Raw genomic sequence first — 27,601 nt, forward strand, 5'->3', positions numbered from 1 at the left:
ACCATGAGCCCAATTGGAACATATTACAAACCAAATGGTTGGCTATCATTCACTCAAGCCTAACCAGAACCATATCTGCTCTGGATCTGGCTTGCATTAATTAAAGGGCAGCGGTTGACAGCTGGGATGGGCAGATTAGTACAGAGTAGTCACTAGCTGACCCCAAGCTAATCATCCCACAGGGTAAAGAGGCACACAGACAGACCAAAGAAAGAAAGAGAGAAAGGCAGAGACCAAACGTCTTCAAGAAGATGCCACAATACAAGACATTTGACTTCAAATGCCTAAACACAGAGTAATATTCAGATAATTTCATATTTCTCATTAAATACATTCTTTTGGATTAGCTAAAAAGAAACCCACAATGCATATCAAATAAAAACAAATAACTGTGCTGTTAAATGTATTCAGGGTCACAGAATTTAACCTAATATTCATCAGGCTTAAACCTAATACCAAATGTGATGTGCAATATGTTAAAAAGGAGCATAATGTCATAAACGGTATTGTTACTAAACAAAAGTTCTCATCTCTGTTTTACATATGTAAATGGCCAGGTCTCATCCCATCACATTAGCATGCACAATCTTATTCATCTACAGGTAAAATGTGTCAAAACAGCAACAGCCTATTTCAATAAAAATTAAAAGTAATGTAAGCTACTATTTTTTGCTTTACTGTTCTTTAATGCACAGTGAACAGCTAGACTCTGTCCTGAAATGCATATTTGTACTGGGTATTACACTGTGTATATTTTATACTTCAGACCCTGCAAACATGTACAAATTCACATATTCTGCTCATATCTTATCCTACACTATCAAATTTAGCTTAATTTATTACTTTTGAACTTACATTTTTTCTCAAATATTGTAAATAATATATGTACTTGTCTAGTTTGTAAATATGTCATGTGCCATACATACGTACATATTAGTGTGTTGAACCGTTTACTGTGTTGCACTGAAAAAATCATTGACCTTCTTATACATACTCATAACTGGAGATAAACTAGGCCACACACAAGTTTTCGAAGTCGTTGGATGGGACGTTAAAAAGTTATCATAAGCTACGGAAGGTTGAAGCCACCTTCTCCATTTTTCAGCTTTGTTACATTTTGCTGGACTCATTATTTCGGGCGTTTGGGGCCCGCTGTGTCAGCCGCTGTGACCGCTTGATATATGAAGAGCGGTCCATCACTTAGATCCCCTCCTGCCACAGCCAATGAGTGGCGCGGGGGCGCGGACCTGCTCCCTGCCGTGTGTGGACAGAGACAGATGGCAGGGCCTGACTGTGGCGATGGGGAGCAGGGGACTCTGGCTCTGGACAGGTTACAAATAGGCCTGAGAGTGAGGAGCTGAACCTGAATAAATGCTGATCTTCCACTGAGCCACTCATCCACTAACTGTCATATCAGAGTGCTAGTACGGAAAAGAGGACAGCATGGGGAAGAGGCCCCAAAGAAAGAGCTAGGGGACAGTGGCCGCTGGCTGATGCAAGACACTAATCTATTAGCAGCTCGCAGCTTAGGTGAATTAAAACGTGGTGGAGAGACTAAGAAAGGAAAAAAAAAAGATTCCTAATGAAATTGGCCAGTGCTCAAGCTTTTTTCCCCTCCTTGTTCTTTGGCTGCCAACTCCAATGTCTCTTTTCTCCACAATCAGTGTCAGAAGAAGGAGGCGCAGAGCAGTTTGCGAGAAACACTTATCTAACGCAGCGGCAGAACCCTGTTCCTGCGCTCTTTATCTCTCCAGGAGATGGAATTCAATATACAAAAAACGCCATCACGCAGAGGCAAGCGCGCCTGCGCCACAGAGAGGGCAGGGTTGCCAGGTAATTGGTTGCTGGTGGACAAACACAAGGTTTGAGACTACCCATGGAGGAGTAGAGGATATGGCGGGGGCGGTTTAAGGGGTGTCTTGACAACCCCCCCCCCACACTAGCCCCATCCGCTCCCTCTGTAATCTGTAGCCCCGGTGTACTCTGTAAGTGTCGATGGCTCATGCTCAGCTCCAATAACAATGCATGTCACCTTAACTATCACAAGAAATGGGGAAGGAGGTGGAAAAAACCAATGTTTTGTTTCTTTTTTCCAGTTAGACCTTTTTCTTATCCCCCGCCTGTGCATTAATTAGAAAAATCACTCACAACCGTGACATTTAAATTAAAATTACACAAGATAATGTCATAACAAGAAGTGAAACACTATTAAAAAGGAAAAATAATTTCTCTTCTTGGAGATAAATGTAAATGGAGGACTGGGGGTCGGGGTGCTGTTGTAATAACAATAAGTGGCAAAGCACAGAGGGGGTGGTGCAAACAGGAACCCCGCCTGCTTTACCATTTCCATCACTCTTCTCATTCGGGCCTGGGTAAAGACAGACAGCAGGGGAGTGAAAAAGAAGAAGGAAAGAAAAAGAGAGTGCACAATTGGGAAGAAGTCACTCCTCTGATTTATTTATGATGCAATGAATGTATGCTGAACGCATCAGAACCAGCAGCAGCGGTCAGATTGTCAGGGATGTGTTCATAGTCAAGTGTGCAAGTGAATGAGTGATAAGGAGAGGAAAGGGCCTGGGCAATGAAATGTAACATCTTTATGGTGAAGACTGCATAACTTCAGTGTTACAGAGAATTACAAACTCTGTGTCATTCAACACAGCATTTCAATACAAAATTCATCAAACTTATCAGCATCCGAGGGCTAATAAGCCGAGATGTTTCAAAATGTAGACTGATGATTGGCCTACTGAACTTCTCTCTGCATGCACGCTATTTACCAGAGTGCTTCTTGATTCAGTTCTGTGATGATACTGTGAATGAATATAGGTTTAGTCAGCAATTCAAACTCATTTCAGGTTTAAATAACAGACATTTTAGCAAAGAAAATATAAAACCAAATCTGATATTTTAGGTTACATGAATACATTTGGTGAATACATGCTTTATGAGTACTGCTAGTGTATGCAAATAGAATAGGTTACAAATCTAATAGTTTTTTTTTCTTTTAACGCACTGGGAATCACTCACCAAGCGACAATATCTGACTTCATTGACAATTTCCAAATAATTATATACATTAAAAAAAAAAAGTAAGAAACAATACTTATGCCACTTGACAGTCCTTTTTAAGCATAAGAGGTCTGCTTTAAAAAGAAGAAAAAATAAACACATAAAAATAAGTTCAAATCAACATAGCAACTCCTAATGAGGGTAGGGGCCAGAAGCAGAGCATGGCCAAACACACAGCTAAACTAGTATTAATAATTTTAATAGAGCCCTGTATGATAAGGACAAAACTGAGGAGTCTTCAGAGAGCTGAACATTAAGATGATAAAGACAACACCGCCCTCTGCAGTTGAACAGTGGAACACATAACATACATAACATCTGCACTATCAAGGTCCTAGATCAGAGGCTACACAAAGAGCTCTGCCTTATTACACTATCATGAGACACACAGTGCTTCCTTTGTGTTATTTCATTTTTTCCCCCCTTTGTTTATCTGTTCACTGAGAAAATGTGTTTTAGACTTATTGACTGTACTGAACTGGGTTACCTTTCAGCTTTCTTAAAATTAGACTTAATGTAAATAAATTAAATCAATTAGCAGACTTAAACAGATTGGAATCCAGTCTAATAATAAAACAGAAGATACAAGTTAAAGCATAAGAATAATTTGATCAAGAAACAAGGTAAATTCACTACTAAACAAAATGACTTAAAACAAGCAGCAAAATATCTAAAAACATGATGAATAACTACAGACACTATATATATATATATATATATATATATATATATATATATGATCATACGAACCTGAAGTCTGACTGCCACATAACTATAACTAGAAATATGGATGATGTTGTGGAGTTTGCTTGGGTTGCATTAAGCTGAAATCTCAGCTAAAAAAAAAATAAAAAAAAAATAAAAAAAAAAGCTGAAAACTCAGTGGGCGAAAGTAAATGTCCCCTGCCTTCTCTAATTCAGCCCTAATTCTCCCAATTTTACCTCATCATTATGGGACCAGAGCAATTTCCACTGACGGGGTGAAATCACCTTGACGAAACACTCATATTTATGTAACCATTGCTCTCCCCTCGCTGCAGTGCCCATCCGAAGATTTATTAACAGTTTTCGGCCCAGCATGTATTTGAAAAATACCAGTGATTTCATATAATTTAATGGGCCGCAGATGGGCCGGATTCAAACCGCTCGGTCAGAAAATACGACCCAAAATTGCCACGCTTTCTAATATTGCAGGCATTCCGGGCAGATGGGAATAAACCGGAATGGAGCACAAATGTACTTTTCATATTTGCAGGTCTGCTCTGAATCTTCACCTCGTAGGTGATAAAAATTGGACTGCGGCTCAGATTCAAATAAGCTGGAGAGACGTCGCACACATCCATCTTAATGCTGCAGAGAGAGAGGCGGGTGGGTAGAGAGAGAGAGAGAGAGAGAGAGAGAGAGAGAGAGAGAGAGAGACCCCCTCCATGGCTACAGAAGAGAAGCTAGTCCTGGTGGATTGAAGCTCCAGCACTGCTACTCCACACTGCAGCCATTTAAAGTCAAATTTCACATCCATCTAGCCATAAAGTGTTGCTGCATTTCAACTAAGAAAAGCTGAGTGCAGGATGCATGAAATGGCAGATCAGAGCATATATCTCTCCACACATAAACACACACACACACACACACACAAACACACTCTCATGGTCTGCACAATCATCCTGTGGACACCACAAAAACAATATGTCCCTTGCTGCAGAGTAACCAACTGACCCTGCAAAAATTGGGGGGTGGGGGGGGGGGTGGGCATTGAAAGATCTCCCTCTCTGCCTGCTCCTCTGTTCTATGTGGCGCATTATAGAAAATTCCAGAAATCAGCTAGACTAGATTGGGTCTGAAGTGAGCCCTTTGATACCTCTGCGTGTCCTTTCATCTCCGGGAACGGTTGCCTTCACTTTAGTTTAGCAGAACAACACTTTGCACGCTGGAGAGAATACCCTTGAAACACGACAGCGGAGATGCCTTTCTTGTGTGCGGGCACAGGGAATATTCTAGGCTTCTTTTTTGATGTTATTTTCCTTCCCAGCAAGTTTTCATGATACACTGATACCTCATACACAGATCCAATTCTGTTTATTTTTTCCTCCTTTTTTGAAAAAGAGAAATGAGGATCCATGCACTGAAAATCAGGTTTGATGGATTCACACTCAATTTTCAGAAGAACTGAGAGAAGCTTTTTCATCTTGCACTCAGCCTCTCTATGCATTTAAATCATTTCTAACAAGCTATCTAAAAGTTCATCTATCGATCACTATCGCCACATCTTACTATACAGCTTGGTAAAAAACTATAATATTGATAAGATCTCCTTTGCTTATGCTGGCTTTTATTTTTTTCCACCGGTTTTATCCCGAGATTGACCCGCTGCTTTTCGCTGCTGTGTTATTGAAGACCTGCCGGCGAAGCCTTTGAATCGTCTGATGCCTAAGCAACGGCACTCAAAGTCCAAGGTTATTTCAGCAGGATTTCCTTTAAAATTCTTTAAAGGCCGCCGCGGATGGGCCGCATACACATTATACATAAAAAATGTGGGCAAATAAACTAACAGAAGTTACCGGATGGACCAGCATCAAAGGCCCGCAGCAGCAGGCCGGAGCTGGGGCTGAGCCCAGTCTTTGTGCGCTGAAGCCGTGGAGATGTTCTGCATGTTTCAGAGCACCTCTCTGCTTCTATCACTGGATTACCAAGAGGGCTTTGAAGCCCCAAAACCCACCTGCTCTGATCCCCGCTCTGCCTGTGCTTCCGTTCTTCCAGGATGAGTTCCTGTTGGGGGACGGCAGCATGAGGGGATGAGTCTTGCCCCTGTGGGAGGATTCCTGTGTGGAACTCTAGTCCTGCAGAAGAGAAGAAGCCAGGATTAAGCCACTTCTCCAGCTTGGCCTTTTACACATGTACACTAGAGATGGCATGATACCCCTTTTTCCTTTCCGATACCAATACTGACATTAAAACCCAGAGTATCAGTGGATAAGACAATGTTGTCCTTTACAAACCGCTAAGATTTAACAATCTAAAGCAATATCAACAAACTGACGGGAGAAATATTTATTAAACTCATAAGATCATATTTTTAATACCATTTATGCCACAAAGTGCCTGAATATTTAAGTTTTAAAAGACATAATGATTATGTGGGGGAAAAAAGCAATTAAAATATCATGATTTGTTCATGATATATTTTTTATGATTTATTTTTCATGATCAAAATGTATTAGTAATGCTTCCATTTTCCAATTACAAACAAAAGAATTGTGAACGAGTGTAAAATGGGCAAACGTTGTTGCAAATGTTTAGATATATCAATGGTCACAATCAAGTATAATCAAGCTGTATTTGTTAATGGAATACAGGATTATTACTTTGTTCTCCTGCAGAAATGGTCCTAAAACCAGTATTGTGTTACACACCTGTGCAAAATAACTGTACAAAAATTCTCTTGATATAACCCAAAAAATTAGTTGCTTTACAAGGTTTTAACACTGTTAAAAATACATAGAGAGAAACTACACTCACAAACTGCATGCAATATATTTAATGTGAATACGCTATTAAACAGTGAGAAAGGGTCCCGGCAAAGCCCGGGAAATAATGAAAATGACAGGAGAAGACATCTGTTGTGCATCAATTAATAATATTTCTCTTTCCGAGTGTCAGGAAACCAAGAGGCCCACTTCATTTTCATGGGGTCAAACACACAGGTGCACACAGATAGAGTGCCTGCTCCTTCGCGCTCACACCCAACGCACATGCATGCGTTCACACACACGTCTGGTGTGACTGTTCACGTTTTTTTTCCTCAGGATTAAAAAAAAAAAAAGAAAATCAAATATAAACAGAAATGGCCTGTGTGAATTACCAAAAGCTAGAGAAAAGCCAAATGTCAGCAGAGGCTCACAGAATCTGTACCCGTGAGAAAAGATCCAATACATGAGCGGGAAGGGGCCTGCATGAAAAGGGGGCCATCTCGCATGCTACCTTCAAGGTAGGATGAATAATGAATGGCTTAGCGATGGACACAGAGAGAGGCCCATCAATATTTCACAACTCTCCCCCCTCTAATTTCACCCACGTTCTCCCAGACCGCTACTGCTGTCCCAACACAAATCCTCAACTGTTGCTGCTGAGCAATAAGCCCAGTATACACACACACACACACACACCTCCTGGGTCGCCGCTGCAGTTCAGGCCGTTTAAACATGGCACTGATTTCTGCTGGCTATGAACATATATATATATATACACACATACACTCTGCTGACACCCAATGAGCACTCACTAAAATAACATTTCAGGCAGGATAAAAAAAAACTGACAAAGAAAGAAAAGAAAAAGAGAGAGAAAGTGTAAGACAAGAAAAGTGCTGACAAACCTTTGTAAGCAACTTAAAGAGAGCAAAGCAGAGAGAGAGAGAGACAGACAGAGAGAGAGAGATGGGAGAGAGTTTTCGAAAGATGTCAAATTAGAAGTCATGTCATTTGAAGGTAATGCAGAACGCAGCACAGGCGAATCCCTCAACCCCCATTTAAAGGCCTGTCACTATTGGCATAATCGCATGTAAATGAATGCATGCAATCAAGCTAAATTGGATGCACTCAAACTTAATTCCTTCACTTTCATTCTTATGTATTCATGTCCTCACTAATGACCGCATTAGATATTCTTACGCCACGCTTTGTGTGTAAATCCAATTGTCATTTCCTTTTCATACAGTGTCACTATTCTGATTAGGGCACCGCCAGTGGGGAGAGCTTGAGCATGACGGGTGCGCCATGTTCACTGACCCCAACTGCCAACACACACACATATACACAGCGCAGTCTGATCTCATCACCCTCCTGTGTGACTGAGCAGGGGAAGTGGATGCCTCGGCTCCTTCGCAACTCTGTGAGAAAGGCAAGGATGGCCAGCATTCAGAGAGTAGAGATGTGAAACTCAATACACGTTTAGTAAAATGACTTTAAATGTTATTACAGAACTGTCCTGTTCATGCTAAACAAATTATAGCAACTGTTTCTAAGTTGGACAAACTTTACAGAAGACTGGCATTCAAGATAAGAGAAGTTGTATGGCAAAATGTGTGTTCATTTCGAGTGGCATTTATTGCGTATGCATGTGAAATGCCACACTGTCGGGATAGATCAGATGTATTTTTCTGTTATATCAATTTAATTTAAAGTAATTATTTAAGATTACAGGACCTTTCTCATAAAGTCAAATAGCAAAAAATACAAAATCAGAACAAGTCATTTTATGCCTTGTTTACTGACATTGGCACACTAAAGAAAACTGTCTAGGTTGTTTATTTAACAGTTTGAGAGTTGGTAAGAGCTCCAGATCACTAAATTAATGTGCAAATGTACTAAAAAAGTGATTTATTTAAATATCTCCTTTAATGTTTCAGGCATATTAAAGGTATTTCTAACATGTCACAAATTTTTCTCTCCCCATTTCACAAAACAGCCCCTAATTAATCAGCATCCTACAGATTTTTATTTACTATTTTTAAAAAAAAAACCTGATGTCAGAATACTGAGGATTATTGCTTTAGCGATAGAAAGTAAGTCTCTTATTTAACATCTCACTGTTTATCTAGAAGACAGTCAAGTCTAATTATAAGAGCACCCATCCCTTTAGCATCTATATGAACATGGCTGTCAGGTGAATTATCATTGGAGCTCAGCTGCCTGCCAAAAGGCCACACATTTAATGTTCAACCAGAGATGAGATTAATTTTTAGAGGCAAGTCACCTCAAACTTTCACCTGTAACTCGATCATGTTTAGTGGCTCATGTATCCAAATAGGGTGGTGCAACTGGTAGTGTCCCTCTCACAGAGCTCCAGGGTCCTAAAGATGGGGGTTCAAACATCACCTCAGGTCACTGTCCATGTGTTGTCTCTGTGTCTGTATGGGTTTCCTCCAACAGTACAAAAATACATGCTTGTAGGTGGAATGGCTATTCAGCAGCATCCGAATGTTTGAGTGTGTGATGCCTAATGATGGATTGGCCCCCAGCCCAGGGTGTTTCCCTGTCTTGTACCGAATGATTATGGGGAGGCACAGGACCCACAGCAACCCTGAATAGGATAAAGCAGTTACAGAAAATGAATGACTGACTATGTCCAACTACTCCATATACTGTAGTCCTGGCTTATAATGTCCAACCCATAATTTTATTACATTTTATCAGCAAAGCCCTTTTTATATTGGTGTTCAAAAGCAGCGTTGCCAAATATCCAAGCTTAGAAAATGTCTCAACAATCTGAAATATGAGTTAGTGCCCCTCACATCTCCATAAAGTGCCATAAACAAACAGATAAGAAAAGTTAGTGTTTAACACATCCATGCTTAACTGAAATTTTTGAGCATATTTGAGGTTACCGCTGCCCTGAACTGGATAAGCGGTTACAATGAATGAATGAATGAATGAATAGCTTGTTTTTTGAGCTTGTTTTTCTTTACTGCTAAGCTACTAGCCTAGTGTTAGCATACGCCATGCTGTTCAACAGCATAGTGGAATTATTTCATGTTTTCAACTCGCTTGTTTTCACAGCATTGTGAAGGCAACAGGCACAGGCCCCTCACAATATGCCCACTACTGCAGTTGTATGGAAATTATATAAGGCTACTAAGATTAATAAAGAGTGCCAGCAAAATCATGTAGAAATGGCTAACCTCTGGTTTGAAAAGCATTTTCTATAACTGTACACTTACGGAAATAAAAGGCATTAAAATCATTGCCATATTACAATCATTGTGTTAAAGTCCTACATTCACCTCAGTTAAACAATGGTAATACTCTCCTTCCAATTCTATTACAGCAATTAACAACTTTTATGACAATGTCAATGTTAAGCATTCAGTAGAACTGTATCTACATTGCAAGCTGTGTGTGTCTGCAAAAGTAGTGTGACTTTACATCTATCACACAGTGGCCTTGTTTCATTCAGTGCTGCTTAAGAAAAGTTTGTCTGTCCTCTTTCTCTCAGGCAATCATGCACACGTGTGTGTGTGTGTGCGTGTGGCTGGTGAGTGGGCACGCAGGCCAAACAGGAACTCGGGACGAGGAAGTGGAAAGCGGAGGGAGCCCTGGCTCGTCCGATTAGATTAACCCACCAGCTGATGACGCTAATTAGCCAGGGCAAATTTGCATTAGTGCATTACGTAACGGGGTGGCAAGCCGAGCAGGGTGGCGGGGCAAATGGGGCTAACTAAGCGTGGCACCAGCTAGAGTCACAGCTTTAGTGGCAGCGCCGCCCTGCCACTTCATGCCAACGTGGATGTGGCCGATCATGCAGAGAAGCCGGCAATGCCAATTAGACACGAGCGGGGTAATTGTGTTGGAGGAGGGGCTGGTGGCGCAGGGGGACCCTGTTAAATGTCCTCAGGCAGCCCAGTGTCTCTGCTCATTTTAATACTCATCAAACCACACGCCTGTACTCGCTAATGCACACAGACAGACACACATACACACACAATGGGACAGTGATCAAATGGGGACTTTTAGAATGGGGGGGTGGGGTTAAAAAGTAAAAGCAGATAAGGACTTTGATATAACTTCAGGATCACTTTTACTGTGTACTTGAATTAGGAAAGTGCATGTGTAATGAGTTGTGGAAATGCCATAATATTGATCTCTAAATCAATATGAGGCCAGACGTGACAGTAAAAGACAATGGGTGTGTGGTTAACACTGATACTGTGATATTTATATATATATATTTTTGTTTATTTGTTTTTTTTTTCAACTTCCTAAACTAAATTATTCAAGGTCAATTTAGAGGGAGAAGAATGATACAAAGCATAGAAAAATTCATCCTGATCAATTATCTGCAGGTATTTAGGTTCTGGTTAGCAGAATATTTATAAAAGATTAAAGCACATCATTAGCATATGCTTATTTGAAGTCATAATATATTAACTAGCAGACAGGCTCAGTAATCAGCTTTAGCTCTACTTTACACTCGGCCAATTCCAGCATTATGGATGTGACATTTGGACTCATATTGACTTACAAAATGTCTCAGAGCAGAAGCTTAACACCAATGAGACAATTTGCATATGTTATCGTGTAACCTTTTGAGAAGAACACAAACACATTTTCAAAACTCTGATATTCATTTACATATTACAGATACATAGCAATTTATCAGTGTTATGGGTGTGGCATGAAGTAGAAGAAGAAGAAGAAGGAGAAGAAGGAGGAGATGTAGAAGAAGAGTCAATTTATTAATCCCTTTGAGGAAATCGATTCTCTGCATTTAAACTATCCATGGTAGTGAACACATTACTATTTAATTGTATTACTTTTAAAAAGCACACTCTAGGAGCAGTAAGCATATATAGACATCTAGAGAAGTAGTGTACATGGCAATTAGGTGCTTTGCTCAAGGACATTTCAACCACAATATTTAGGGAGGAGAAAGCTCTGTTCCATCACTGCATCCAGCAGTCCTGGGGAATGAACTAGAGACCTTCTGGTCCCAAGCTTGATTCTCTAAATTTAAATATTTTGTTAAAGACACATTATCTGCTACACGTGAACTTTAAAAATTATTGCAGACAACATATAATATGAAAGATACTTAAAGGAACACTACATTTATGTTTTGCATTAAAAATGAACCCTTATTAAAGCACAACTGCCATTATGGGCATCAATGCTGCAGTGACACTGTTATGACATATTAGTCTATGTTGCACTGAGTTAAGAGGATCTGACATTGGAGTTTTTATACAATGTGTCCACTCACTGGACACTCAGATACACCTAACTTTTTGTTCCACCATGAAGATGGAGTCAAAGGCAGCTTACAGTGCGATATACACTAATGTGACACTACTTAGCCCAGAGCCTGGGTGTGAAGAAGGAAAACACTGTGTAAAGGATGCCAGTCCAGAGGGCATAAACACACACTCACCCATTCACTCACACCTAAGGACAGTTTTGCCAGTTTTGACAGTTGGAAGGCCAATTCACCTACCAACATGTGTTTTTGGACTGTGGGAAGAAACTGAAGCACCTGGAGGAGAACCACACAGACAAAGGAAGATTCACACCAGAGACAGGGATGGTAGTTTGAACCCAGGACCCAGAGATCCTGGAGCTGTGTGTAAGATATGAATTTTAAATTGATAAATGCTGTAAGTAAATAAAATGCAAAGACAAAGGAACTTGCCCTTGCCTTAACTATGCTTTATTTTGACACTTTGTGTCTCAGGTGACCAATCATAGAAGGTGTGAATTCACACCTAATACGTGAAAAATGTAGAGCTTTATGCTCTTTTGCAGCATAATGAAACAAACCTCTAATTGACCCTTTTACATCGAGCAGCTTGTTTGTAATATCTTCAGAGACATTGGCCAAACTCCCTTTAACTCATCAAAATCTGCATGGCGTGCTTATCTATATCAGGTCTAGTACAATAAATATGTATTATTATTATTATTATTATTATTATTATTATTATTTGTTTAATCAGAATAACAAATATCTGCTCCTATTTGCATGTAAATATTTTTGTGTATGGAAGTCAACAAAAACCTATCCAGCAACTTATTATTATTCATTTGTTATTCGAACAATTTATTTTTTTTTTATTTTAGGCTAAACATCAGTTAAGTCACTATATTTTAACTTTATTATCTCTCTTTGTGATCTGCTTCAATGCTTTAGTGTGCTGTCTTAATGGCCTGGACATAGCCAACACTGGCTTGGAAAAGAGACTGGGTCACACATTTAAATATATATATATATATATATATATATATAAACAAACGCTCTGAAGCTCTCCTCTACAAATTCTAAATTCCATTCTGAAAAGAAAGCAAAACCGCCGATGCTCTGTCTAGACCACTCTTACTTCTGCAGTCTGTTTGAAGAGAAGATAAGCTTGAGACCGACTCTAATGAATGAAAAAGAGCAGGCAGAGGAGCACACCTTGGAGATTTGAAGTCAAAGCAGCATCTCCCCAAAAGTGGGCAGACATGTGGTGCTTCGCTGTTGTAATTGTTGTCAGGTGAGGTGCTCAGAAGAACCCTGGTCAGCACAAAGTCACACAGCAGTAATCTATTAGTGTACTCCCCATTATCATGCCTCTTAGAATGTAAAGCAGTGAAAAAACAAGAAAGGGTTTATTTGTATAGAAGGAAACCAGGGTCTTTAAAAAGAGCACCATACTGAGACCTGCACGAGTCCTCTTCAATCCCAATTGTGCAAAAACACAAAGTATGACACATGGAAAGAGGAATACAGAGCCTTTGCCCTTATTCCAGATTCAAGCAGTGAAGGCTACAGTTCTCCAGCAAGGACCCCCATTCCCTCCAACTTTCTACACCTCTGCCTCCTCATCTCTCCATCTTTTTTCGACCCCTCATCAGGGCAGAGCAGAGCAGGATCTCACGTTGCGCGATCGTCCACTTCTGGCCTTCCCCAGGTCGCTCCTGGCTCTAATTGGTCCAGGCCAGTGTGTAATCCTTGTATGTTAATGCTCCTACAGTAACATTCTCCCGCCTAATGGCCGCCCAGCGAGAGGCATTTTCAAGCGCATTACCTCTTATCGAGTTACAGAGCCCCACCGTTCCAAATAAGACAAATTTAATTGATCCAGTCTATAAAAATCCTGTGCTGCTGTGAACGGCCCAGTTCCAGGCCTCTCCTGCTTTATTTATTCTCTCTGTTTTCCTCCGCTCGGGTCGAGCAGGCCCTGCATGTGGCGCGGGGAAATTAGGTTTATTCAACTCCTTTACAAAGAGGAGGGACAGTGGAGAGAAAATTCAAAAGGCTTCAAAATTAGATCAATGGTCTCAACAATCAATCAAAGGCTGGGCTCCTAGGCCGCTGGGCTCGGGAGGAGATGTGAAATGAACCTTTAAAACAGCAGGCTTCTGTTCCACACCTCTGTCTGCCATGCAGGGGGGAGATACTAAACTGCAGTGCTATTCGATGACTAACAATGTTCAACACTCTTTCTACAGTGTTGCAAAACATTCTGAAAGTTAGAACACACGCACACACATAAGGACTTTAGACCTCTTATAGAAAACCAGCCCAGCAAACATCAAAAGCAAAGCAACAAACTGCAAATACCAGAGAGAAGAAATAAAACCAAACCCACAGCACTTCACTTAGTGTGGCCATATTGTAATATGTTTTGTGTTAAATAAATCTCTATATATTTATATGTATTTACAAACACCAAAAAGGGAGAGTTTTGAAATATGACAGATAACGTTTTGTGGTAAGTGGCTGTGGTAGAACGTGTGCATGCATGGCCCTAATTTCACCCTGAGTGCTGGCTAATCCTGTTATTGTGTGCTGGACTATTGGGCTCACTGCAGCACTGCACAGATATAAATACATTAGATCCACTATAAGAGCGGAGCGATGAAGCTTCAAAACACTGGCCTTAAACTTTTCAGCTGGAAAAAAAAGAGAGAAACAGAAACAAGGGTATGAAAGAGGGGAAACTGGACTAGAACAAATGCTGAGCTAATCCTAGGTGAAGATTATTCTCACACAAATACGACAGTGCAACAGGGAGGGGAAGGAATGGTTCTTGACTTTGTCTTTTATACCTGTGCTTTGGCATCATTCTCTTACTACCCTTACTTATGACTAAAACAGAGCTCCCCCAACAAATGTTGCATCGTCCATCACAGGCATTCACAGGAAGAGAAGAGAAGAGAAGAGAAGAGAAGAGAAGAGAAGAGAAGAGAAGAGAAAATAGCAGTGGAGTAATGCCTGAATATTAGTTGATGTCAGGGTAGTGTGGAGCTTTATGTGCCTGGGGAGATTTTGCAGCTTCTGCGTGTTGTGGAGAAGCAACAAAATTAAAATCTGGTCCATTTAATCCTGTGTCCGCTCAGAAAATTCTCTTTCCCTGACCTTTTAGATAAATTTCCATCAATCTCATTTTACGCACGATTAGGATTTTAATGAGAGATGGGCAGTATTATTGGTGGGGCTAATCTGCACCTTCTCTTCTTTACCGCTTCAAGCTAGCCTTAAACAGAGCTGATAAAGCTAAAGCCTGAAGATGAAAATAACTGTTTCTTTGGAAAAAAAAAAAAAAAAACATAATTTACCTCAATGTCAAAAGCAATTTTCTTTTTATTAACTTATTTGGAAACACCGTCCCATAAGCAACCTGAATCTAGAAGTTAATTGCTCATTATATATACTGAGATTTATCAAAGTAATCAAAACTCCCCCTTGAATTTCATTAAATGTTTAATCAATTCATGATTGATCTGAGGACCTCTCATAATTCACTGTGTTATTCAAACCATTGAGCTAATGAAGTGCTATAATTTGAATGATCCAGTTTCTAAGTGTGTTTTTATGTTTGAGCAATAGGGAGTTGTTATTTCATGCAACTTGCAGCACACGGTAACTTAGGTCTGCTTTGAGATTTTTGTGTGCATTTTTCTCAAAAAAGACACATTCATTCATTGATTCATTTCTGTAATCACCACTTCATCCTGTTCAGGGTTGAGGTGGGCCCAAGACCTCAAATCAGAACACACCCTGGATGTAGTGAAGTGTAGTGTGCAATCACACCTATGGGCACTTTTAAATACTCAGTCCATGTAGCACATTGTGTTTAAGGACTGTGGAAGGATACCGGAGCACTAGGAGGAAACCCATGTAGGCACAGAGAAAACAGTAAACCCTTCACAGACAGTGACCTGAAGCAGGATTTGAACTGACAACCTCAGAACCCTGAGGTCCTGTGTGAGATCTACACCACATGTTAAATCAACGCTTTACACCAAAATACACATAAATATGTCTTAATAATAAGAGACACCCATACAAAGAGTAAATAATCAAGTATCTACAAAACTACAAATCGATTGAAAACGTGATCAGTATAAAAACAGAGGAACTGTATATTAAATAACACAGTGTTTCAGAAACTGTAATAAGTTATCGCTGTAAGCTAATCTGCTGATTTACTGAGAAGCTGAGTTTAAGTGAAAGCATATTGACATTTCTACAAAGGTTTCACAACACAGTGTAGCTACAATGAATTTGTCCCATGTCACTTCCACTCTTGCCTATTATTAATTTAAATCAAATCTTAATATCAATCTGTCAAGGACACATTTCCATCGATTACAAGTTCAGCCAAACAGCATTGTACTCAGCTGAATGTGGACACACTGACCAGGCACTTACGTGGACATTTTTCTTGTATGCCTTAACCTAGTCATCACATTATTATCTAGGGCTTCCAGCAGGCACTGATAGAAACCATCCACCTATGCTATCGGCCTCTCCGGAGCAGTGGGAGAAATCCCTGGTAAAGTCCTCCTCTTTGTGTGTAAGCTGGGCATAGGGCGGGGTTGATCCCCACAGCGGCAGCTCTTTTGAATACATATTGGAATGGCTGAGCCCCTAAGAAACAGCAGTAGACCCTCAGGCCACTTCCTGTTTATTACACACACACGTGCACACACACACACACACACACACACACACACACACACACACACACACACTCTTTTCTGCTTCCCTGGGGTCTAGAGCTACCCTGTGCCTCAAGAGAGAACACTTCATCTGCTAATGTGCCAGGCTTCGCCAACACACAAGGCCACATACAAGAAGCACTTTACTGACCACGTTTGTATGTACATCCATAAATGAAACGAGGTTCTCTATGAAGTTTTCACAAACACGTAACATCTGGTAATCTTATGTCAGTCAGAAGGTGTTAACAAAGGAAGCATCTAGCATTTAGGGGTTAGATGTAAGCAAACGAAAAGCTCAGCTAAGCTTTATATGTGAGCAAATGAGAAAGAGAATGAATATAAGAGTGACAGAGTGACAGAGAGAGTGTGTATATTAAAGTGTGCATGAGAATGAATTAGAGACATCCCTTAACATCGAAACTCTCCTTTGGAATAAATGTTAATGAACCTAAGAGACACTGGGGGGAGTTAGATAGAGGGAGGGAGTGGGGCAATTAAAGAACGCCCGCAGCAACGATATTGAGGACAAAGCATGCCGTCTCCCTAATTAAATTCTGTGGCAGACATCTGCCCTTTCACCCCTCCTTCTCCATCTCCCCAGTGCTTGTGCGAGGCAGTCAAATGCTCCTTCTCAACTGTCACCTACTGAAGCTTTCTGTTAAATCTGAACTTACTTCACTCTAGTACAACAGAGCTTGAGGTCACTAAGGTTTGTCCTTTGATCTTCTCAAGCAATACACCAGTGTTGTAGAAGAAGGACGAAGACCTGAAGAAAGCCTATAGCTATAAAGTTTCATAATACTGCTCATATTCATATATTCATGAGGTGTAATGCCATATAGATGATACATTTAGACAAATGTTCTAATTGCTATACATATTACTCTAAAATAATGACCTCAGGGTCATCAGAAATGAAAAATGCAAACTGTAAATCTATGCACTGTTGAGGGGCTAACCCTGCGTACAATACCAGATGCGCCAAACATATACAGTACACTTCACAAGTTTGACACGCCCACTCAGGGAGGGTTTCCTTTGGTTTGGGCCATTTTCCACATATTGTGAATGTACAGTACCAGTCATCTTCTCATTCAGTGTTTTTTTTTTGTTTTATATTATTTTCTACATTGTAAATGAATATGGAAGACATTAAAACTATGAAGGAACACATATGGAATTATGTAATAAACAAAGAAGTGTTAAACAAACCAGAATATGTTTTATACTTTAGATCTTTCAAAGTTGTCATCTTTTGCTTTGATGACAGCTTTGCACACTCAATCGGCTTCATGAGGTTGTCACCTGGAATGGTTTTCAGTGAACAGCTGTGGCCTCGTCAAGAGGTAATTTGTAGAACTGGTCGCCTTCTTGATGTGTTTGAGACCATAACTTGTGTTGTGCAGAGGTAGTGCTGGTACATAATGCTGTACAGTGAATAGCCCTATTCCACCTATGAGTAATGAGAAGATGTGTCCAAACTTGAGATGGGTACTGTATATTCCTTGGGTGTAATGGGTATGTATATTCTTTGTTTATCTTACCTATTCTATGCCAAAATCATAATTATCATAATGTAGTTTTACTGAAGGCTGAACACTTTCCACATTCAACATAGACAAAAGGATCATGTGGCGACAATATTTTCAAGATGTGTAGTAGTTATCTCCTATACTTCTTGAAGTTTTCATCTGAACTGTTTCATGTCTCCACATGACATCATTTTGCCCGCAATGCCCCTCATACGTCTTCCAACACCTCAAGCAAAAACAAGCATCAGTGCACCTGTGGCACAGTAAACTCAAGACACAAGAAATAAACCTAATGCTGGATTATTTCTGAGCCAATCAGGCCACAGTCTACTCTCTGCAAGATATAACCAATTTTCCAGGATTCAGAGCATTTTAAACACACAAATGTACACAAAAGTACAGTGCTGCTTAAAGTTAAGTACACTAAGTATAATATCAAAGCTATCATTTGTCCACTCTAGTGACGAAAATTGCCAAAATTCCCTGTTACAGGGTCCGAGTCCAGAGTGTTAGATCTCAGTGCACTTCTTCCACCCTCACTCTGCAGAGCTCTTAAAGGTGAGACACCATCAAGAATGAGAGTGTGAGGTAATGGCACAGAAGTTAATAAAAAGGAGGCCAGGTAATGGAGATTGGTTTTAAATCACTGGCCAAGTTCCTCTCCGCAGACAAGGAGACAAGTTTAGCTAATGAAGCCTGACAGCCCATTCCAGAGTGGCTCCATGCTTACAGCAGCTTCAGCCCAGTCTGCGCCCGCCAGCTCGTCCTCCCCGCCACAGCGGGCCACGGCGAAGGGGGAAAGTTTAGAGAGACTAACTACCACCCATTTCCTGCTTATTTAACACCCAATCTCACTTCAAAGCCTGTAATGGCAACAGGCCTCGCTTAACATCAAACACTTCAGTTCCTCTGTGCTGCTCTCTCTCTCTCTCTCGCTCTATCTCTCTTTCCCTTTCGCTCTCCGGTGGCACAATTAACTCCTACCATCAATGCTTCAAGCTCCATCCCCGTACCAAGAATTTGCCACTAAATACTTAGGACTTGTACTTCAGAAAAGGAAGTGAACAGAACTTCTCATTGTGCATGTTCAAAAAAACACAGTGCACTTATACTTACAACTATATGAACAAGCACTACAATATAATTTACCCACTAATCATACCTTTAGAAACATTTCTGATGCAGCGATTTGTAGAAAATTAACACTTCAAGGATCCCATTCTGTGATGCCTATGTTACACATAACAATGAAACCTCCTGAGAGAGCAGAAGGTTGGCCTAAATCAAGATTTATTGTATCCCCCCTTCACAACCTCTCAGAGACCCATATTATCCCAAAAGTTCTCTAGACGGAGAAAACGAGTCGAAGCTGAAAATGCTCATGAACCTCGCTCCCCAACATATTTCACTCTGCCTTAGTAAAATGAAGAGAGAAAGCACTGGACTGGGGCTAGAACAAGAGGTGCTGTTAATTTACAACACATGGCAAATCCAGAGGAGTTAAGATGGATGGAGAGGGAAGGAGAGGTAGAGAGAGAGAGAGAGAGAAAGAGAGAGAAAGAAAGAGAGAAGGATATATTATGAGTCCCTGCTCTCTAATAATCCTCAGACTCCCCCCTCAGAGTGGACTTCCCCTAACCTCTTCAGCACTCTCCTCTGTTTCATACGCTTCCAAGATGACCTGGAACTAATGCGCTGTTTATTTCCCCCAGAAGATAGAGTCTGGCCTGGTCTGCTCACGCAACCTGTCTTCATCCATACACAGGTGAAGAGACAAAAAGGGGAGGAGGAGAGGTCGACACCTGTGTTACCCTGTAAAAATGGGTTTTTCCATTTTCTTTTAATGACTTACTCAAGCGCAGTGCAATGAAGCCCATACGACCATGTGTTAAACTATAATAATACAACAAGTAAGATTTCTATAGTGCTTAATATTACTTCTATAACAGCAGGCTATAATTTAACCTCTAAATGATATTTCTATGTACAGTGTTTCTGACATAATTTAAAATATTTGTGTAGTACACAAGAGAATTTTGGAAAAAGTAATGGACAAAAAAAAATAATAATAATAATAATACGTTTATATAGTGCCTTTCACAAACCCAAAGACGCTTTACATAGTCAAAAAAAAAGATTTCCTTTCAAATAAGAGAATAAATCATTTTACTAACAGACCGTACTAAAAGCAAAAGCATTATTATACCTATAGGAAAGTGCTTTTTAGACACAAATAAAAAGAAAAAAATCACATTTAGTCCCAGCTAGAACATCCTCATGGATGTTTCTCAGAAGAAGGATGGCCATATAAGATGTCTGTCAACTGACAGGGCGCTGTAATAAACTCTTGTGAAGTGTCCATGCCTCTGAGCTCATGCAAAACAACAGGTGACAGCAGAGACAGAGCTGAAGACGTCCGTGTCACTCGAACCCAGGCGTGTCACTTCCTGTCTCTCAGAGAGTGTACGGTTGATGGGCGCATAGAGTGATTTGAGCTTTTTTTTCCCCTCTCCATTATTGTTGGCCGAAGGAAAAGACAAGCCAAGATGATTTCCAACAGACTGGCCAAGTCAGTTGCAATAAAGCCTGACAGGAGCTGTCAAAGAGCCTAACGCATGCTCTTTCAACACTGCACCAATGATCGCTTCAGATTGTGTACCCTGATAAAAGTTCCCCCTGCACACTCTGTAGAAACACAGGGGGGACCTTTGATGTTAAGGCACCAGGGACGCAGTACTATGGGTGTCTGAGAAGCCAAAGAGGGACCTGGGTTTGGCTTACTCTCCCCCTGAAGATCTGTAAATAAAATATCAAGGCAGTGAGAATCCTGAGACAATCCTTCTCCAGCAGCAGAAGCACATGAAACCCAGAGTGTACGGTTCAGCCCTCAAGAGATGAAGAGGTGGGCGGCACTGCACCCAACTGAACCCTGCCTGAGTTGGGCATGGGTGTTAATGAGACGGGAACGAGGCCGTTTTCTTCATCAAGCCCCTCTGTGCACCAGCTCTTGGGCTGGCACCAGCCAGACCCCTCGTGCACCCCACGAATAGGTGCTCAGTCTAATCTGACTTCATTTTCTGCCTCTTTAACCGGGACCAATGTATTTAAACGGCTGCTCCTTTGACAGATGCTCAGTTCAAATTATTCCTAACTGGAAATTTGCTGGAGCGATATTAAATATCCTTCAGGCCAGGCTGCCTAAAGAGAACGGGCAACATCAAAAGACCGAACACTTCAAAAAACTAAAACTAATGACCCCGGCCCACCTCCGGAGGGGGGAGGGAGGGTGGATGGCGGGAGGGCTAGCATGGTGCCTCTGTCATCAGATCCTGGCCAACCCAGATTTCAGTGCTTTAAAGGTAGATTTTTGACGCTCCCTTGACTCTGGTTCCTAGTACAGAATACAGAATGAGAAACAGATAGTGCAGTGTATTTCACCATCAGCTGACAGAGCAACAGATCCAAGGAGAAACTGAGGGGGAGTTTTCAATCTGACGCATCTATTCACAAGTCATTTTCACCTTGTCAGGCTCAACATTATCACCTCCCTGTGTCCGCAGTGTGCAGTCTTACTGTTGGGGCAGTGACCTGACCAGGTGTGTACTGTCGGTTACTGACCACCTCCCACCCCATCTGGCCATATAGACCTAATCTCACTCTAGCAACCCTGCTGCCCAAGCTCTAAAAGTGAAGCTCCATCCCCACCACGAGGCCAGCATGAGCGGAGCACCCTGACTGTGGATGTGAGAAAGTACAACAGCTGGTAACATTCACCCTGGCTCCCTGATCAGAGCCGACAGGAGTCATTAAGTCATAAAACCACACAAACTCCCACACTCCAGATGAGCAGGACTAGCATGGCAGCACAGCTGGTCAGGCAGGACAGGGTTACGAAGGCTCAACACAGGTCTCCCTCCATCACACTCTGCCCTGGGAGTGGGACAAATGTCTTAAGACTGGACATGAGGCACAGCGTCCTAAATGAGGTGCATGAAAACAGTATGCACTCTGAAGCATATGGGGTCAGAACCACAGACTTAAAACCCTGTAACCATTAGTCACAGAAAGAAAAAAAAGTCCTTTCAATTTTTTTCCTGAGCTCATCATGCATAAATACTGCAAAACACAGATCCAAAGTAACTCCAATATGTAGTAAACTTAACCTAACACACAGCACAACAGTCTAACAGTCCAACAAACATGCCACAATGAATCAGCAGAATAAACGTCAAGCGCAACTTAAAAGGACAGCCCACGCACATTAGTGACACTTTGAAATATCAAGAGTGAAATGAATGGGCACAGTATGGTGTGCCATACTTTTTCCCCCCGTCTCCCCTCACTTCAACGAGGTGATTCAGCCTCCAGTTAAAGGCAGTATTTTGTTTCTTCAAGCAGTAGGGTTAAACAAAAAGCAAATGTTAAGCCTGGTTCCTCTGAACTTGTGCCTGGCTTTGAAAACTAAAACCCAAGTCCTCTCGCCTAGCCTAGCCCACCATTTTACAAGTCAAATCGAATGCCTTTGCATATTGATGCTCATAATTCAAGACAACTGCTTTTTTAATCCTACTGTGGCATCACTGTAGAGAAAAAAACACAGTGGGGTGAAAGAGGCTGTCTGTTTGATGAGCAAATGTGATGGCAGCCAATTTGAAAGAGAGGTTTGAACGTGAAGCTGCTTAAGAGCCTTGAACATGCTCCCCAAATACAGTGCTAATATTTGGATACATGAAACAGTGAGGATGGAGAGATTTCAAAAATGTCAAAAATTCATTACACACAAGCCCATTTCTCACATACTTTTGCAGGTGCACTGCATTGTTATATGATAGAACCCAAAGTGAACGGACTACAGAGGCATGTTAAGGAACCAGCAGGCACAAATCCCATTCAAACTCATTACACCAAAGTACAGAGACTTTAAAAAGCTATTCTATTTGTGTTAGAAGCCTGAGATCCCACATCTTTTGCCATTTTTTTAAGGATCCAGCTAATGTCTGCAGGGCTGGGAAAAGAATGGGTTCTACTGTGAAATATTACAATGCTATTAATTATGTAGGGGCAGCTTGGCTCAGTAATAAATGTTCCTGCCGCATGATACATTCCTCCAGGCCAGCCTCTTAAAGACTGCTAGCAGGTCCATTAGACCTTAAAAAAAAACCTCTGACATACTTAAAGTCCATGGGATTAAAAAGTTACCAAGGACAAGGTGGAAGCCTCTATAGGCCATATGAGATAATTTCTCTGTCAATCAGTTTAAAATGAATAAACCTTTACAATTTCAAGCATAAATGAGGGTCAGTAGGCCAAATTAGGTTGTTGGATTCTTAAAGTGATCAGTTACCTGAGCATCTTAGTTTAACTGTAAATGTCTGATGTGAAATATTGTGTAAATTTGGATTACCAGCTAATGAAAAATGAACAGTGCTAACGGAAGTCTTAATGAAACATTATTTTCACTAAATTGTCATGCGTTATGGTATACCTACATAATAGAACAGAACAGCAAGTAATGGGAAAGCAAAGGAAAATGTAAGGAATCGAGGAGGACAGATGTAAGCCTGTGAGCACAGACCCAGTACAGTCTTTCCTCTGGCCAAGGAGCATCGTGAGGTCCACCGTCAGAAGAATAAACCCACAGTCCCGTTAGCCGCTCCGCTGCATGGCTTTAATTTTCACCATCTGCTGCCTTCATGCTTCCACGCTTTCCATCTCCGCTGCACATTCTTCTCAAATTCAGTAGCTTCCTTCTTCTACATTTGTAAATGTTGTTGACTGTGGAAAGGCTCCATGTTTACTTTGAATCCCTGGCCATCCCAAGGCCTCCTCTAATCACCTACAGCTGTTCACTTCTCCCATGCTTTCCTTGGCCAGTCCCTTCAAACACACAGGGCCTATTCTCAATGTAAATTGTAGATCTGTAACAGACTAAATAAAAAGTCAGATTGTTATTGGAAGCAACATGGTTCATGGTAATAATGATATTTCAGAGTTTATCCTTCTCTGCAATTATAATTTGTCCCGGCATTCGTCCAGTCGAGCACAAGGTGGCAGCCATTTTTTTTCTTATCTGTCATGGTGCACACTTTGAAAGGTGTCAGTTTTTGAACTCCCAGGACAGAATGTGCTGCAGCGTCTTATTTAAACAGCCTGAGAAGACTGTAATAAAAGGCTAGGAGTTAACCTAACAGAGAGAGGCTCACGGCTCGACATGTCAGTTAAACTCTACACATTCTCTCTTATCACCTGTCAACACAATTGGCTTCCGAGTGCACGCGCCCAGAGCATCTGTAATATAAACTATTTCAGGCTCACCACCAGTAAGGTAAGGAATCCTGCCTCTGCGTTTGCCTGATTATGTTTGTACTTAAAACATTTCAACAACATGTTTATCCTCTCGTGAAGGGAGCAGTCCTCTGAATGAGGGATGGGAAGAGAGAGAGCAAGAGAGAGATAAAGATATTGAGAGAGGGAGAGAGAGAAAGAGAAAGAGAGAGAGAAATATTAAAATAGTAGTCGGTTCTATCTGCCCGAGGACTTTGTCTGCTCTCACCTGCTCTGTTTGGCAGCAAGTGGAACAGCAAATTTTACACAGTCTGGGACACAAATTGGCATTCTGAACCACGGTGATTCCTTGAGTGTAATCTAATTAAAGCACACTGCCAGTGGGGTAAAGGCAGGGGGGAAAAAATCAGTGCATTAAAAAGTTCAATAGACAGAGAGACATGAAAGTGTCTGGCACTCTTCTCCAAAGCTAGCATCGAGTTCACTCACTCTGTCTCTAAGTTATCAACCCCTACTAGGAATTACAAACAGTGGGCCGTTATAGACATGATGAAAAAAAAGATGAACAACAGGTCAAATTCCAGGCGGACGAACACTGGCATGTGCACTGCATAGCCAATAATTCAGAGCCATTGTTGCAACATTTTGCCAAAATGGAACTTCCAGAGTCATTTCATATCCTTTGAAAGTCACAAAACACTTATAACAGTTAAACAAGCAGAATTTCCCGATATGAAAGCAATTTTTTTAAATCCTTTGAGAAGACCTCCTTCAAGCTTTTCAAAGCTACTGCAACTCTGAAGACTGATGCAACATCTTGGGCTCAGAGTGGATCAGTTCAGTTTACTGCAATCCCTGATCTTATCCTCCAAGGTCTGAAATATGAGTGAAGAATGGATTTCCATGAGTTGTTATGAGACCAGGGTGTCAGCTGGACTAAGGTTTAATGCTCTGATATGTTAACTGTTAAAAGTGGTCCAACAATGATGTTCACTACATAAACAATTGTACACTGCAGGTAAGTCACCTTCAGTTAGTTTCACTCAATCCTGAGACACCTGAGTTATACAGGTCTACTGCCTCTGTAAACACAACAGGCATTGAGCAAGTTGTTTACATAGGCGTAAATGTAAACTTGCACTAAACCTCAACATATACAAACCAGCATGTATTACAGGCGGGGAAAATTATAAATCCTTAGATGCATCTCTCTAAAAATATTTTGCACTGATTCATGAAACACCAGAATTAGATTTTTATATCAGCATGCCTTTACTCTCACACAGAGATATTACAACACAGACACAATCCAGATTATATGTGAGGAGTGCAGGTTCTCATTAATGAATGTATATTTGCAGTCACAAAGTTTGGGAATATGAAAAGCAGCTCAGGGCTTATTAACAGATAATAATATTAGGAACTGCAGCATAAAAAACCTACAACATTTTGCACGAGGGAAACTGTGAGTATCTTTGATCAACTTAAATGTCAGAAAAGTTAAATATATGTGTAAAATTCTTTAAAAGGAAAAAAAAAAAGTGGGTTCCCACAAAAATGTATAGCTAAATAATAGAGCACCTCAAAAATAACAGGTGAAAATGACCTCATTAGTATGCACAGTTGTTTGGGTTTTTGTCATTTAATAAGGAAAAATGCCACAAATTTTGTGCAGTCAAAAATGTATGGTGATTATCAGTAAACATCTTATCTGCAGCCTCTTCAAAATCTAATTAAATCTCAAGGTGCCTGGGTTGCCACCTCGAAAAATAGAGAAAATTAAAAGATATGTCTTTCCTCTTGCTACAGGAATTCACGCACAATTCACAGTTTTTATGATGTGCTGAAGGTATAAATGTTTGTAATATCACACCTCTTCTGCCAGCCAATCCTCCAACGTTTTCATTTGATGCTGCACTAGCTCAGCATTATTTAGGTCTCATCCTGCTCCTCACATCACTTGATAGCTGATCAGCTCTGGGGACCATGTTTACTCATAAACCTCCTTCTCTGCATCTTGATGCAGATACATTTGCATGCATCTTAACTGTAAAGTGGCATAGTGCTCCTTCACCACTGATGCCTTTGTGTATATATGAGGAATATTACTGTAACCTTTTGGCTTATCTGTGGCAATTGAAATGAAGGCACTGACAGTACAGACACTTTTTACAATCAATGCCTTATTTGTAAAGCCATCATCCCTTAAGGGAAGCTAAGAGTACAGAAGTGCAATCAGACTTGTCAAACTACATATTATGGAAAAAACAGACAAACATAGTACCATTTAGTTATGACAGTACACCAGATGTATTTTGGAATATGAGCGTGAATGTTCTTAGTGGACCCCGCTCTGTCATGCTATTCTGTACTACATTTAAAATGTATTTAAAAGAATTATATGCAGGCAGGGGCATAGCACCAAATTCTGGGCCCAAGTAGTGCACATGGGCCCCCCCCCAACCACTTCCTCAGTGTTCCTCAAATTTCATATAATCATTCGCATCATAAAATCTATTCATTCATTCATTCATTGTCTGTAACTGCTTTTCCAGTTCCAACATTGGATGGAATTGCCTTTAGTCCCTTATTCTAATTAGGCTATACATAGGGCGCAGTAAAACACAGAGCCCACTTTTCACCCCACTACAAAGCCCCTGAGGTTGTTCACAAAAACATAATAATGTTGAAGTCATAGCCAGCACCTCTGAACTTTGATGTGAAGTAACAATAAGTATATTAATATGGCTGGGTTCATATTATATATAATTCAATACATTTTTGATACCAACTAATTTATACATATGTTACACTATGCTACAGTACTGAACCATTGAGTTTCAAGCCGTAAGGATTAAGAGATCACATCAGTATCAGAGAGACAAAAAGAAATCCTTAGAAGAGGTGGCATAAGACACTACCACCACGTTTAAATGTTCCTATCATGTCCTTACTGTAAAACACTGCGTCAGATTTATGCTAGATATAACGGCACAAATGTCTACCAAATATTCCACCTTTGACACATCAGTCCACAGAATATTATCTTAAAAGTTTTGGTGGTCATCTAGATGGTTTTGTTTGGCCAATACAAGATGAGGCTTTGTCTTCTTTTTGGTCAACACTTGTTTCAGCAATGCAACTTTCCAATGACTGCCATTTTACCCAGTGTCCTCTCCTTGTTTTGGAACCTTCTACACTGGCATTAACTGAGGTAAGTGAAGCTGCTGTTCT

General features: G+C 40.7%; 1 long non-coding RNA gene across 1 annotated transcript in view; it reads right to left on the reverse strand.

Moving 5' to 3' along the window:
• The window catches only part of LOC136671273 (uncharacterized), a 46,558-nt gene that overhangs the window by 8,930 nt on the left and 10,027 nt on the right, over positions 1–27,601 (reverse strand). The window contains exon 3 of the long non-coding RNA XR_010795685.1: positions 5,789–5,909. This is a non-coding gene — a long non-coding RNA (uncharacterized lncRNA). The remainder of the gene's footprint in view (positions 1–5,788; positions 5,910–27,601) is intronic.

Source organism: Hoplias malabaricus, chromosome 16, assembly GCF_029633855.1.
Source record: "Hoplias malabaricus isolate fHopMal1 chromosome 16, fHopMal1.hap1, whole genome shotgun sequence".
Taxonomy (NCBI): domain Eukaryota; kingdom Metazoa; phylum Chordata; class Actinopteri; order Characiformes; family Erythrinidae; genus Hoplias; species Hoplias malabaricus.